Source organism: Parus major, chromosome 2 (genome assembly GCF_001522545.3).
Source record: "Parus major isolate Abel chromosome 2, Parus_major1.1, whole genome shotgun sequence".
In the NCBI taxonomy this organism is placed as follows: Eukaryota; Metazoa; Chordata; class Aves; order Passeriformes; family Paridae; genus Parus; species Parus major.
In genome coordinates this window covers 143,417,187-143,429,878 of record NC_031769.1, presented here as the reverse complement: position 1 = coordinate 143,429,878, position 12,692 = coordinate 143,417,187, and the positions used below count along the sequence as shown (strand labels likewise).

The window sequence follows — 12,692 nt, the reverse complement described above, 5'->3', positions numbered from 1 at the left end:
AATTCTTTATATAAGGAATTGTAGGTCTAATGTATTAAGGCAGGTTATTTTCTCAAACATAATATATTTGTCAGGAATGCATCAAGTCCCATATGCAAACTTCAGAGAATTTGTTCTTCCTGGAGGTTTTCTTGCATCTATTGACTTTTGATATGATGGTTACCAACATTATTTTAATTTACAGCCTGAATACATTCACCTGAACATGATATTCTTTTGTCCTTCATCTGCTATCCATTCCCCCTTCCCTGACATTGACTTCCCTATCAATCAACAGCAATAGGATCCTACCTCAGCTTTCCTTTTACAAGGTTGAGCAAATCTCATTTGTCCATTTCAAGGCTTCATCCTGCCAGCAGCTTAAAGTCATCATGTACATCACAATATTTCCCCTCCTACACTGGAAGCAAGTAAAGAGCTCTTATTCCAAGGCAGATTGTTTTATAAATTTCTAAGGATAAGGTTTAATCAGTGACTTTTCCCTTAAAGGGCATCTTGACAGCTCCCTCAAATGTGTTGACTGCTCTCCAGCAGTTAATCTCTCAGCCCAGGTAACAACTCCTATACAAATCTTAGAGAGAGTTTCCAGTCTTAATGATTCCATGGTTCTGTGCTTTGTTTGCATACCTTCTCTTCCTGAGTGGTGCTGGGCTTACCTGTTCTCTTGGGTGATGCCTCACCCTGCCTCATGGAGGTGTGCTATGCAGCACTTTCAACTACCCTGGACATGAATCTTGCTCCAGGGGCCTGTTTCACACCCTGGCTGCAGGCACAGATTTGTAGATCAGTTGGGCTGCTGCAGTGATGAATGTGAGCAGCTCAACATCAGGAAATAAACAGTACATCCAATGAGGTGGTAGGAGATGGGGAAATGGTCCTCTGTATCCTTAGGAAGCTATTTTGAATCCACTTTCACTAAAAGCACCCAAGGCTCTATCTGCACCTTGATAGAACCATAGCTTGGTTTGGAATAGAAGGGACCATAAGATCATCTAATTCCAACCCACCTGTCATGAGCAGGGACACCTCTCACTAGTTCTGGTTGCTCAGATCCCCATCCAACCTGGACTTGAACACTTCCAGGGATGGGGCATCCACAACTCTTGACAACCTATTCCACTGCCTCACCACCCTCACAGGAAACAATGAATTTATAATACACAATCTAGATCTACTTTGTCTCATTTCAAAGCCATTCTCCCTTCTCCTACCTATCACTACATAACTTTTGAAAAAGTCTCATTCTAGCTCTCTTGTAGCACCTTTAGGTCCCCAAATGTGCTGTGAGTTCTTGCTGACTTTCTTATCTGGGCTGAACTCTCTCAGTCTGTCTTCATAGGAAAGCTGCTTCAATCATCTTATCATCTTCAAGACCTCATTTGGAATTCTAACAGTTCCACATCCTTTTCATGTTGGGGACCCCAGAGCTGGATGCAGTACCCCAGGTGGGATCTCAGCAGAGCAGAACAGAGGGGCAGAATCCTCTCCCTCACCTGCTGTCCTTGGGGCTTTGGAGCAGCCCAGGTTTGTTTGGTTTCTGGGCTGCCAGAGCACACTGCTGGGTCATGTTCAGCTTCCCATCCATGAGCACCCCCAAGTCCTTCTCCTTGGGGCTGCTTTCGATGTGTTCATGGCCCAGTCTGTGTTTGTGCCTGGGGCTGCCTCAACCCAGCTGGACAGACCGTGCTTAGCACACACGGACTCCACACTACCAGTCTGGTCCTGCCCTTTGCCCCAAGAAAACAAACAATTATCTGGGAATCTTTTTCCTGCTTAACTAAAGTCCAGGTAAACACAATATATTATATAATCTTTTCCTGAGAATCGTTTCTTGGCTCAATATACTTACACAGTAATCTTGTTTACTGTCTCTTTGACAAATACAGATTTGCATTTTATTCCACTTTGTATTTCTTTCCGGGTGGTAAATAGTTTTTTTTTTTCTTTCTGGATTTACTCTAAGAAATCACACTGTATTAAGCTTAGATTAATTGTTCTCTGGTTTTCTAAATAATTTGTTTTTCCCATTTCTTAGATGTAAGTTATGCAGGAATGCAGCACCTGTCTGGTTTACACTAAGACCATTTTCAAGTCTTTAAAATCTTTTGTCCAGATTTCATATCTAATCATTAAAGCAATTCCTTAGTTTACACAACTTTGTTCTTCTGCCATCAGGGAAGTGTACTCCAAAGCAAACTTTGATGACAAGATTTTCTCTAATTGTTAATTTGTTAATATCTAAAACAGCATTACAACTGAATCAGTGGTGCTTTAGTGAAGAATTCTGCTAGCTTTTGCATACAGCAATCATGTGACATAAATATTTTCTAGGCAACATCTGGGGAATTGATTTCTAAACCTTTTTAGTTTTTTTTTTTTCTCTTTAGCAGCATCTTAGCTGGTCTGTCCTGCACTGAGCTCCAAGTTGTGGGTTAACAGCAGATCTTTAGAATTATCCCTGCACAAGCACTCACCAGCCCTCCTTGTAGGGATTCTGTTCATACCATTTATCCCTTCCCAGCCAATCTCAATAGCTGGATTGGACTGAAAAGTTATTTTAACCTATACATCTGGCAAGAAAGCAAAACCACAAAAACTTTTCTATCCTACCTTGGCTATTATATTGCTTTTCTACCATTCAAAATAAATGCCTATCCATACTAAATTAAGGTGTATGAGTAACGTTTCCCAGGTGTGCTTCAGTGTTTTATTTACAATTTTCCCTGGGGATGGATTCCACCTGCAATTACCATTTGTGTTTAAGTTAATACAGAATGTACAGCCCTTGCTATGTGTGTGATGTCCCTTGAAAAAAAGCATTTATCTTGAGAACTGCATGGTGGCACAGCTCGTGTGCTTCTGTGATATTCAGGAGAGATGAAACTGTTAGCTGGTGCTGATCAGACAAGCACATAAGCCTGACTTTTAAAAGGTTCTTCTGCGTTACTATATTTATTTTGTTGGAGCCACAGAAAAATGCGTTCTTGTCAAAATGTGTCTTTAACAGGCTTTGCTTGCCATTCTTCTTGTGGGCTGGAAATTCAAACACAAGCCTAATAGACACTTCAACCTAATCAACAACATTTATTTTCTGGATCTAATTTCACCTTCTGGTTTATTCCTGACTGTCCTGGGGGACAAGTGAAATGAAATAAAATTACACGATGCTAATAACTTCACAATCACTTAATACACATATTTTCAAGTCTGTACTTGGGAATAGATGGTACTCAAGGCACTGTGAATGTAAATTAGGTTTATTTTACTTCTGTGATGTTCTGTAGGTGACATCTGAACTGCAAAGAAGGGTCATTTATATTGGAGAGATTGAGCATGCTACACGTTCAATCTGTGAAGCACACAGAAAGCACACATGGCTGTCTCTCTTTGCCATGTAGTTACTTACCTTTATCCTCATTTTAGGTGATTTTGGCAAATTGTTTTTATATTATTTTAATCTTCCTGTATCCTGACAGAGAGAGAATCATTAAGGTTGGAAAAGACCTCCAAGATCATCAAGTCCAATCTTTGAGCCTACCCACTAAGCCATATCTCAAAGTGCCATGTTCACTTGTCTCTTGAACACTTTCAAGGGTGGTGATTCCACCCCTTCCTGTGTTATAGGTTTTTTTCTGTTTTCATATCCTATCAGTGTCTTTTTAAATTTTTTTTATAAGTGTGTATAATTCCTTTCAGGCTTTATACTGTTCTTATAGCAAAACTTCCATTTATCTAAGAGCAAAAAAGCGAATAAGTATTTCATAGTACAGAGAGGTTTTTATGTGAGTTTGTGGGAGCTCCAGATTTGCTGAATATTTCTGCAAATCCGGCTTTTGGTGTTTACTGTGTGCTTTTGTGTGCTGCAATACTGAAAGGTTTCTCTGACTTTCACAGACATTTATTGAGAGCAGATTGTACCAAATCACAACCTTTACCCATAGCCAACGCTCCCATATACAGCACTAATGAGTCCTAGCTGGTAAAAACACATCTCTGTGTGATAGTTTGGCCTCACAAGAAATGCTTCCCTGATGTCACAGATGTCTCTGATGTGTGCCTGCACCCAGGTCCTGCCAAGCAAATGCAGAGACCCCTGACTGTGTTTCAGTACCACTGAGCTCTTACAACTCCTCACCATTTGAATTCCAGGAGCAAGCAGGGAAAGTTGTTGTTTCTCTTCTCTTTGCTCTTAATGCACCTCGGTGCCAGAGCCTGGCTGTGTGAAGTGTGGAAGCTGAGGATGTGATCTAAAAGCTTGCTTTAAGCCTGCACTCTTACCACTTGCTTTTAGAAGACTCTGGATCAGGGAAGGCTGTTACAGTCCTGTGATATCTCTTAGAAGTGTGGCATGTGGTCTGCAAAAAAAAAAAACAGCGAGAAGACCATGCCAAACATGATAAAACCATGTCAGTTATGGCAAAGTGTACAGCCATCAAATAGCCTTATCAAGTTTATTAGCACTGTGTTTAAAGTGCTACTGTTGCAAGTTACACAAAATAAGGGCAGTGACTCTTCAGGGTTTGAATACAGAACACAATGTACCTCCTCAGTGGAGGTAAGGTAGGTATACACACATCATCTGTCATGTGTATGGATATACATACACCATCTGTCTCTTCTGCCAGACAGAATAAATAAACAGTGCAGTCCATCTGTGTCAATCTTCTTAGTTTCATATCTATAAAGTTTGGAAGTGTTTAATCTCTTCCACACCTAGTCATACTGATCAATAGATGTGCTTCTGTATAGTATAATAATAATAAATATACATTATTATTTATAAATATATTAAATAATAATAACAAATAAACATGAATCATTAGCTAATATAAATATAGATTACCAGTAAATCACTTTCAAAGGGAACCAGCTGTGCAGAGCTTGATCCTGACCTGGGGGCACGACCAGGATGGTCAGTAATCACTCCTGCTCTGTGCACTGATACAGGAACTATCCAGTGGCATTTTGGCCTGTGCAAGGAACAGTCCCATTCAACAGAATTAGTGAGAGAAGCTGGGGATGGGGCATTAGTTGCCCCATTATATATAACCCTGGATCTTCTCCTCTTTCCTCCCACTGGGAGCACAGTGCAGTGGTAGCAATAAGTGCATCTTTTAAAGCAAGCCAACAATTTTTGAATGACAATTTATTTACATAGGCGAAGAGAAATAGCTTCTTGGCAACTGTGTACATGCCAAATGCTGATTTTCTATTTTAACTTCTAGACACAATGGCAATTGGCTTATTTGGAAGATGACGGATTATGAACTGAAGGGAGAGCTAATGAGGGAGGAGCAAACATGAGCCCAAATCTGCACTTTCCCAATGCACCACCTCAATTTATAGCTTGGTGAAACACCTGAAATTGGGTTTGGGTCCATGGAGCTTTTGAAATAACCAAACAAATTTATTTTTAGCTGCAAATATGAAGTAACTTTAAAATAGGAATGACAAGCTGGACAATCCAGGAAAACAAGGAAGAGTGTGGGAACCATTTGTTAAAGCTACCTTTGAACATCTGCAGGGTAGATGCCTCCTCCCTTTTTTGTTACAGGCAGTTGGGAAGGGACAAGAAATGAAATCCGTAATAGGTGAATCATTGTTTTTCACCAGCAATTAGCGTTGCCTATTAAAACTGTCAAGAATTACTCAGATGGTGTTCCTAGCACAATATTTAGGGAGTTAACAGGAGGTTGGCAAAAAAATACTCCAGCCATCCTTCAAAAAATAACCCAAAGACATGTTTCATGGCTCCTTCTCCAGCATCACCTGGGTCCATCCCTTTTTCAGCCTTACAGCAAACAAATCACAGCTCCTCTATCTCTACTTTGGGATGAGGCTTCTCAAGATGGGAGAGCCATAGTTCTGTCCACATCTGGTTTAGCAGTGTGTTTAAGAGGAAAAAAGTGCTTCAATTGCTTCATTTCTCCTTTTTTCTGATCAGTGCTGGTGATAATGGTTTCCTTGTTATGGCTTGTAGACTCCAGCACACTGCGGTATTGAAGCATAGGAGGGCTCAAATCTGACTCTTAAATAAAAAAGGTTTTGGTTCCAGCACAGCATGTTTGTAAAATATCTACTGACAAGTCAAAAACTGTTCCACATGGCCTGTAAAACATATGTTAAAAATTATGCATCATAGACCAGCTTTAAATTATTCATTTTTAATTCCTTCAGCCTTGAAGGGCCTTTAAACATTGACTACTAAGAAACAATCCTGCCACTGAGAGAACAGCTATAAAATAAAAAACTGGCTACTTGAAAATATAGAGAAAAATGCTTTACCTAGGCACAGTTTCTGAATTTTAAAATATGAATAAAGGTCTGGATCCCCACTTGGTAAAAGCTGATACAGCTCCTTTGAAGTCTGCATAACTATCCCCCATCAGCAGTTGAAAGTCCTGGCCCAGACTTTAGAATAGATATAGTTTCTCTACATAAGACGACAAGCAAGATTTGCATGGTTAGTTCAAACTATTCCATATTCACTGAGCTGTTGAGGAAATACTGTCTGTGAAACAAATCCTGGATTCTTTCCCAAAACCATCTAAATGACACTTGCTAGTGAAATGCTACAGCAGGAGAGGGATCGGATCCAGCACACTGGGCTGGACCCTGCTGTAATTCCGATGGCATTATCAGAGAGCACTTGTTACCTCCACGCTCATTGGGGTGCATCAGGGAAGTTGAGAGCATCTGAAGGAATTGAGTGTAATACTGATGTAAAAAGGAGAAATAGGCTCTACACTTGCTGTTTCAGGTGGATTTGGTCTTGTTCTCTTCTCTTGGCTCAGCCAGGTGCTGGCAGAGACCTGTGGATCTTCCCCATGCTCTGCACTTCTCCATGCTACACCAGTATCACTGTGTCATGCCTCCCTGAGGCATCTCTGGGGCAAATACATTTCTCTTCTGCTTTGCTTCACAGAAAGGAGCCTTTCTGAGCAAACCCAGCCACTGCCTCCTCCTTGCAACTTGTGACCAAGGTTGTTGTGGCTGGAGAGGTGCACCATATCTTTTCTCTTGTGTGCTTCAGAGAAATGGTGCAGAGACAGGACTGAAAACAGAGAATAAAATAAAATAAATTTTAAACATATATATTTATATATCACTCCCTTTCTTCAGTCACAGAATCATAGAATAGTTTGGGTTGGAAGGCATCTTAAAGACTATGTCATCTCACCTCCCCTGCCATGGGCAGGGACACCTTCCACTAGACCAGGGTGCCCAAAGCCCCATCCAGCCCAGCCTTGAACACTGCCAGGGATGGGGCATCCACAGCTTCTCTGGGGAACCTGCACCAGTGTCAACTCGATTAACTATTAATAATTAGGACATTCTTGGCTGCTGGGTCAAGCTTTCCCTGATACAACCTAGTGAAACTTTATATGTTGTATGATGATAAATCAGCTTTTTTACTAGCTACATTTTTTTTTTTTTCTGTTGAACTCATGGAGAGACCAGGTGTGATACAACAGGCAGTGAAATGCAGAATGCTCAGACTCTTCTTCCTCATCCCTCTCTCATTCCCTCCCTCCATAAATGCTTGGGAGAAATCTCCAAACCTGATGCACAACCCTATTACTAGTGAGCTGTTCCCCAGAGATTCTTTTTCATAAATAGTCCCACTCACCCATTATTATTGTGAAACAAATGAAGCACCAAATTCAGCCAATTTGCCTGAAAGTATGAGAGCATCAAGGCAAAAAGGTAACAGAGACACTACCAGATGATCAAATCGGAGATCCTCATCTCACCTCCAGCAAAATGTCAAGCAGCTCCTGGGAAAAAACAGTGAACAGCTATTTAATAGACTGTTTCCACCACACAAGTAATTCCTTGTATTGATACAGTCCTCGTAAAAGAAGACTAATGTGCTTTTCTTTTCTTTTTTTCTTCTTTTTTTTTTTTTTTTAAATGCTCATTACTGTAGATTAAATCCCTTCCAAACTCTGTTTATGAAGGATATAACACTATACTGCTCTTCAGTATTCAGAGGCAGGATTTAGTGACGGGGTGAGTCCCTCGAAGGGCTTGTACAGGCTTATGCTCCCTCAGCAGAAAGCTCAGGCTGTCACAGGTGCTCTCACCCGCATGCAAATGTCTGCACAGCACGGTACACGATGTGACACCGGTCTAAATCCACACTCAAGCTTTTACTAATATAACTCTATGGAAACAAGCTCAGTGGTGATTGATGAATTACAGCTCCCACATAGCACGTTACAGTTTCCAGTGGAAGTACCTTGTGCTGGATTTAATAAACCAACAACGTGGGCAGTTTCAGCAAGTAGATTAATCACCTGTAAACTCGTCTGCCTCACAAAGGGAGTTGTGCACTGGCTGTCCAGTGTTACGGAACATGTTTTTCAGAGCTCAGGAATGCATTCTCCTCTCTGATATGTGCTGTGCATGTTCACTGTGCATATTCGCCTGCCTACGGAAGGGTGGAGGAGAGAAGATCAGAGATCATTTGCTTCTTTGGAGGTGCTATAATCCCCCACTTCTAGTCATGACCCCAGTCTTTAAACATCTCATGGCTCCAGTCTTTACAGATTGACAGTAAAAAAGCCAGCATTATGTTGTTAAATAGTTTTAGCAGACACTTTATCACTTGAATGTATCTGTCTGGGGGATTCTTTAATGATGCTGCTTTCTTTTTAATTCTACAGGTTTTTATAGTCACCTTAAAAATGTCTGGTGCAGGACAGAAAGAAGAAGGCTGAAGTACCTGTCCTGTAAAAACAGGCTAAGGGCAGGGAGTGCAGACCAGAGATGAGAAGTCACTGGGGAAACCTTACAGCACCTTTCAGCGGGGCTGCAAGAAAGCTGGAAATGGTTTTTTGGATTTTTTTGTCCCCCAAGGGAATGTAGTGATAGGACAAGGGGGAATGGCTTTAAAATGAAAGAGAGTAGGTTAAATTAGATATTCAGAAGACATTCTTTCCTGTGAGGGTGGTGAGACATTGGACCAGGTTGCCCATGCCAGTTGCAGATGACCCATCTGCCAAAATATTCGAGCCCAGGCTGGACGGAGCTCTGAGCAACCTGATCTAATACAAGGTGTCCCTGTCCATAACAGGGGAGTCGAAACTAGATTGTCTTTAAGGTTCCTTCCAACCTAAACCATCCTATGACTCTGTGAATATCGACTATGAGCTATTTTTATTAGCTATGCCACGCAGATTTTCTGCCCTGAGAAGCGCCGAATTTCTTTCCACTTTCCCTGCTGCCTTTGGGATTCACGCAGCCCGATTTCAGACACAGCAGTTTGGGGCTTGTGGCAAACACAGACATTCCTGGCAGATGACTCTCGGGAGGACCCGAGAGCCGGATTTCATCGCGGCGGCGCTCGGGGTGAGTCCGGGTTCGCCTCACACCTCTGAGGAGCCCGGCTCCGCGGCCTGAGGTGGGAGGGGAACGGGGCGACATGGGGGCAGCGATGGGGGCAGCGATGAGGGCAGCGATGGGGGGCACCTGGGGCCTGAGCGGGGGCTGCTGAGGGCTGGAGGGGAGGTGGTGAGGCGAGGCGATGAGGAGGTGATGAGGGGGTTCTGGGGGGTCCGCCCCTCCCGGCCCGGCCCCGAGGAGGAGCCGGGGCCCCGCGCAGTCCACGTGGCCGAGGGCGCGCTATATGAGCGGGCAGGAAGCGCCGGGGAGGGAGCGAGGGGAGGGCGCCTGGAGCCGCTCGGCGGGCAGGGCCGGCAGATAGACAGACACACACAGACGGACAGACACACACACAGACAGACAGCTCGGCAGCAGCCACAGCAGTGACCGTCCGTCTGTCCCCCCGGCCATGGGGCTCGGCCGGCCCCCCGCACCCCGCCGTGAGTACCGCGGGACCCTCTCCTTCCTCCCCGCTTACCTGCGGATCCCCCGCGGCTGCAGAAGGCGCGCTGGGAGCCTCCCAGCCTCCTGACTCCTCGTTCGGCTCTTGAGTTGTTGGGGTTTTTTTTTAAAAAAATATTTCTGTGATTTAGAAGCAGGGGTGGCCCCGGCGCTGGCGGAGCTCGCAGCATCCTCCGGTTCTGTGCCCCGGAGCCGGGAGGCTTCTCCCGATCCAGCCGGGATTTCCCCACTGGAGGGAGGCAGAGGGGAGGCGGCGGGTGCCAGGGTGGGCTCCGGAGCAAAGGGGCCCCTTCGGGCGATGCTCGGGGGGCGACAGCGCCGGGGATCCCCCCTCCAGCTGCCCCTCGGGGACCGCTGCTGCCCGGCGGAGACCCGCACCCTGCTTGTTCTGTGCCATTTCTTTCTCCCCTGGGTAAGCTGTGCGCCGAAAGAGTAAAGCCGGCGTTACTCCGTTAGAGGGCAAAAAGCTAGGTGTTTTTGGTATCTGCTCGCACATTCCTCCTTGCAGAATTAATTTTTAGAGGAGCATGAATAACTAATCTTCGAGGTCAGCAGTTTGTTTTTATTGTACTTGGTATATTTTTCTCAGTAGCAAACATCCATCCCAGGTCCTTAGAGTGATTGTGTGTAGTCTTGGCACAAATTAAAGCAAGCTAGTAAAAAAAAAAAAAATGCCTCGATGTACATTTACTCATTTGAGGCACACAAGATTTTTCAACTCTTTGTAACGATTGTGCTTGTATGTATCCAATATACTGAAATAACTCATTCATGTAACTGTAAGTCTAAATTATATATTTGTCTGCTGGGCACATATGTTGAAGGAAAAACCTCCCTAATTATGGATCTTTCAGAGAGATTGGAAGGGTGACAAAGCCCTTGTAATCTTTTGGGTCAATTTTCATAAGCTCCAAAAGCTCCCTTTGAAAAGGAAATTAAATTTCAGTGTACAAAAGGGACAGGAGATTCAAGGATATAAAAAAAGAGTCTCTTATTCTACTTTGATCTTGTCCTCAGGAGTTCATTTACTTTGGTGCTCTTCAGTGACACAAGTTAAAATGAAGAGTTGTCTTTAGCTGGAGTCTTCCTGCCTCTTGGCATTTCGGGAGGTACTCAATTAGCAACACACACTCCTGTATATTATTTACACAGCTTCAGCTGGAGGGTTGGCTCTGTGTGGAGCATCTGCTTGGAAGCACTTGGTTTGTAACATCCACAGCATCCTGTGGCACCCATGCCAGCCAGAGCCTTCCACAAGTGTTGTCACCCCTCCTCGGTTCTTCTGCCCCAGTCTGGAGCCGCTGGTGCTCTGCACAATGTCTCGACAGAGCTGCTCTTGTGTTAGAAGCTGGGGGTGGCCCTGAGTTCCTTCTCCTGCTTTCAGCAGAGGCAGAGTGTTATCTGCAGGGCAAGGCTGTGCTGAGGTCCTTTCTGGGCTTGTCTGGGAACCCGACAGTTTTCAATTGAGTGTGTGTCCAGTTGGTAGCTGGGGGTAAAGGAGGGAATGGTTGGATGTGAATGAAATGAATGGATCCGCTTATTAGTTAATTGCATGTGTTTTCTTGATTATCCTGGAAACAACAAAGACCCAACATAGGTCTATGGTGAACTTGGTGCTCTTTTCCTCTGCCAATTTCTCATTTAATTTACTCTGTAGGGTAACATTTCCATGCCAGGAGATTTAAATTCTGTGCCTCAACAAAATCCCAGTCTATGGTTCTGCCAAACCAGCTTTAAAGTTATCACCAAGTTTTTAAACTACAGTTCTGCTAATACACATTTATTTTACCTTTTTGCTTAGTAGAAACATTGTCTCTGAAAGTGTAAAAGAAGAGAGAAATTGTATTATTTATTCTTTTGTCTCACTCACTTGGTGCACAATTTGATTCTGCAGGGGAGACACCAAGTTGCTCTGTTTGTATGAGTTGGTCACACATCCTGGCCAGAAACGAACTTGAAACCTTCTTTGCAGTTTTTCTTCCAAACTTGATTATATATTGGTAATCGCCTCTCAATTGAGGAAGATTGCTTTTCAAACTGAACATAATTTTATATAAGTCTTGGTATGTGCTTATTTTTTTTTTTTTATGTTTATGTAAAACTGGGAGCAACTTGAGAGGAAATTAAGGTCATGCAGATGGCAGTTCCATCTTCTAGGTTATAAAAACATCTTTTATGTCAAGTGAGTTGCAAATGCTGCCATTAAATGATAGTAGAAATAAATTTTTACTTGGAACATCTTTTGCACCCATTTTCAAAAGCATAGCGAAGCAGAAACCTGCTTTTAAAAAGCGAAGGAGGGAAAGCAAACTCAGCTCCACAGCATATTTCAAGTGCTGTTAATCTCACCACCTGGTGGAGCTTTTCATGGCTCTGGCTGAGGGAACTCTGAAAAGGATGCATTATTTTGTCTTGTTTCAACACAGTCACATGCCACATGTGGAGTTCCTTCAACTTTTTTCTTATTCATACCCGACTTAATTAATTTTCCATGTCTTCTGTATCTTTTATACTTTGGAGCAGGCAGCATAGGACTATTGGTGTCTCACTTGAAGCAGCAGATAGATGAACTGGTAAAGCAGGGGATAAAGTTTTCACCTGCAAATACTTAAGTGGAAGAATTATTTTTAATAAGCAGACCCTCTGCCAGGATACTCGGGTGTAATCTTTCAGTGCAAGCCCAGTTAGCTTTGTACTAATAATTTTTATATTTTTATATAAATGTTATTATAAAATATTTTTGTTTACTATAAAATATTTTCTAAACAGCCTGTTTTCAATCAGCCTGGCAAGGAGCAGAAAGCAGATGTATGTTGAACTGATGTGAGATTCCTGATGTAGGT

General features: G+C 43.1%; 1 protein-coding gene and 1 long non-coding RNA gene across 3 annotated transcripts in view; one reads left to right on the top strand and one right to left on the bottom strand.

Moving 5' to 3' along the window:
* Positions 1-6,037: 6,037 nt before the first annotated feature.
* On the bottom strand, positions 6,038-10,295 carry LOC109022481. Its single transcript, XR_002001389.2, has 3 exons — positions 9,866-10,295; positions 7,631-7,778; positions 6,038-7,054 (listed from the first exon to the last, which is right to left on the bottom strand). It is a non-coding gene; the product is annotated as an uncharacterized LOC109022481 (long non-coding RNA).
* ST3GAL1 (ST3 beta-galactoside alpha-2,3-sialyltransferase 1) overlaps positions 9,671-12,692 on the top strand; it is a 74,176-nt gene continuing 71,154 nt past the window's right edge. For both annotated transcript variants that reach the window (XM_015619598.2, XM_015619596.2), the window contains exon 1: positions 9,671-9,827. The gene's annotated coding sequence lies outside the window, so the exon portion shown is untranslated. The remainder of the gene's footprint in view (positions 9,828-12,692) is intronic.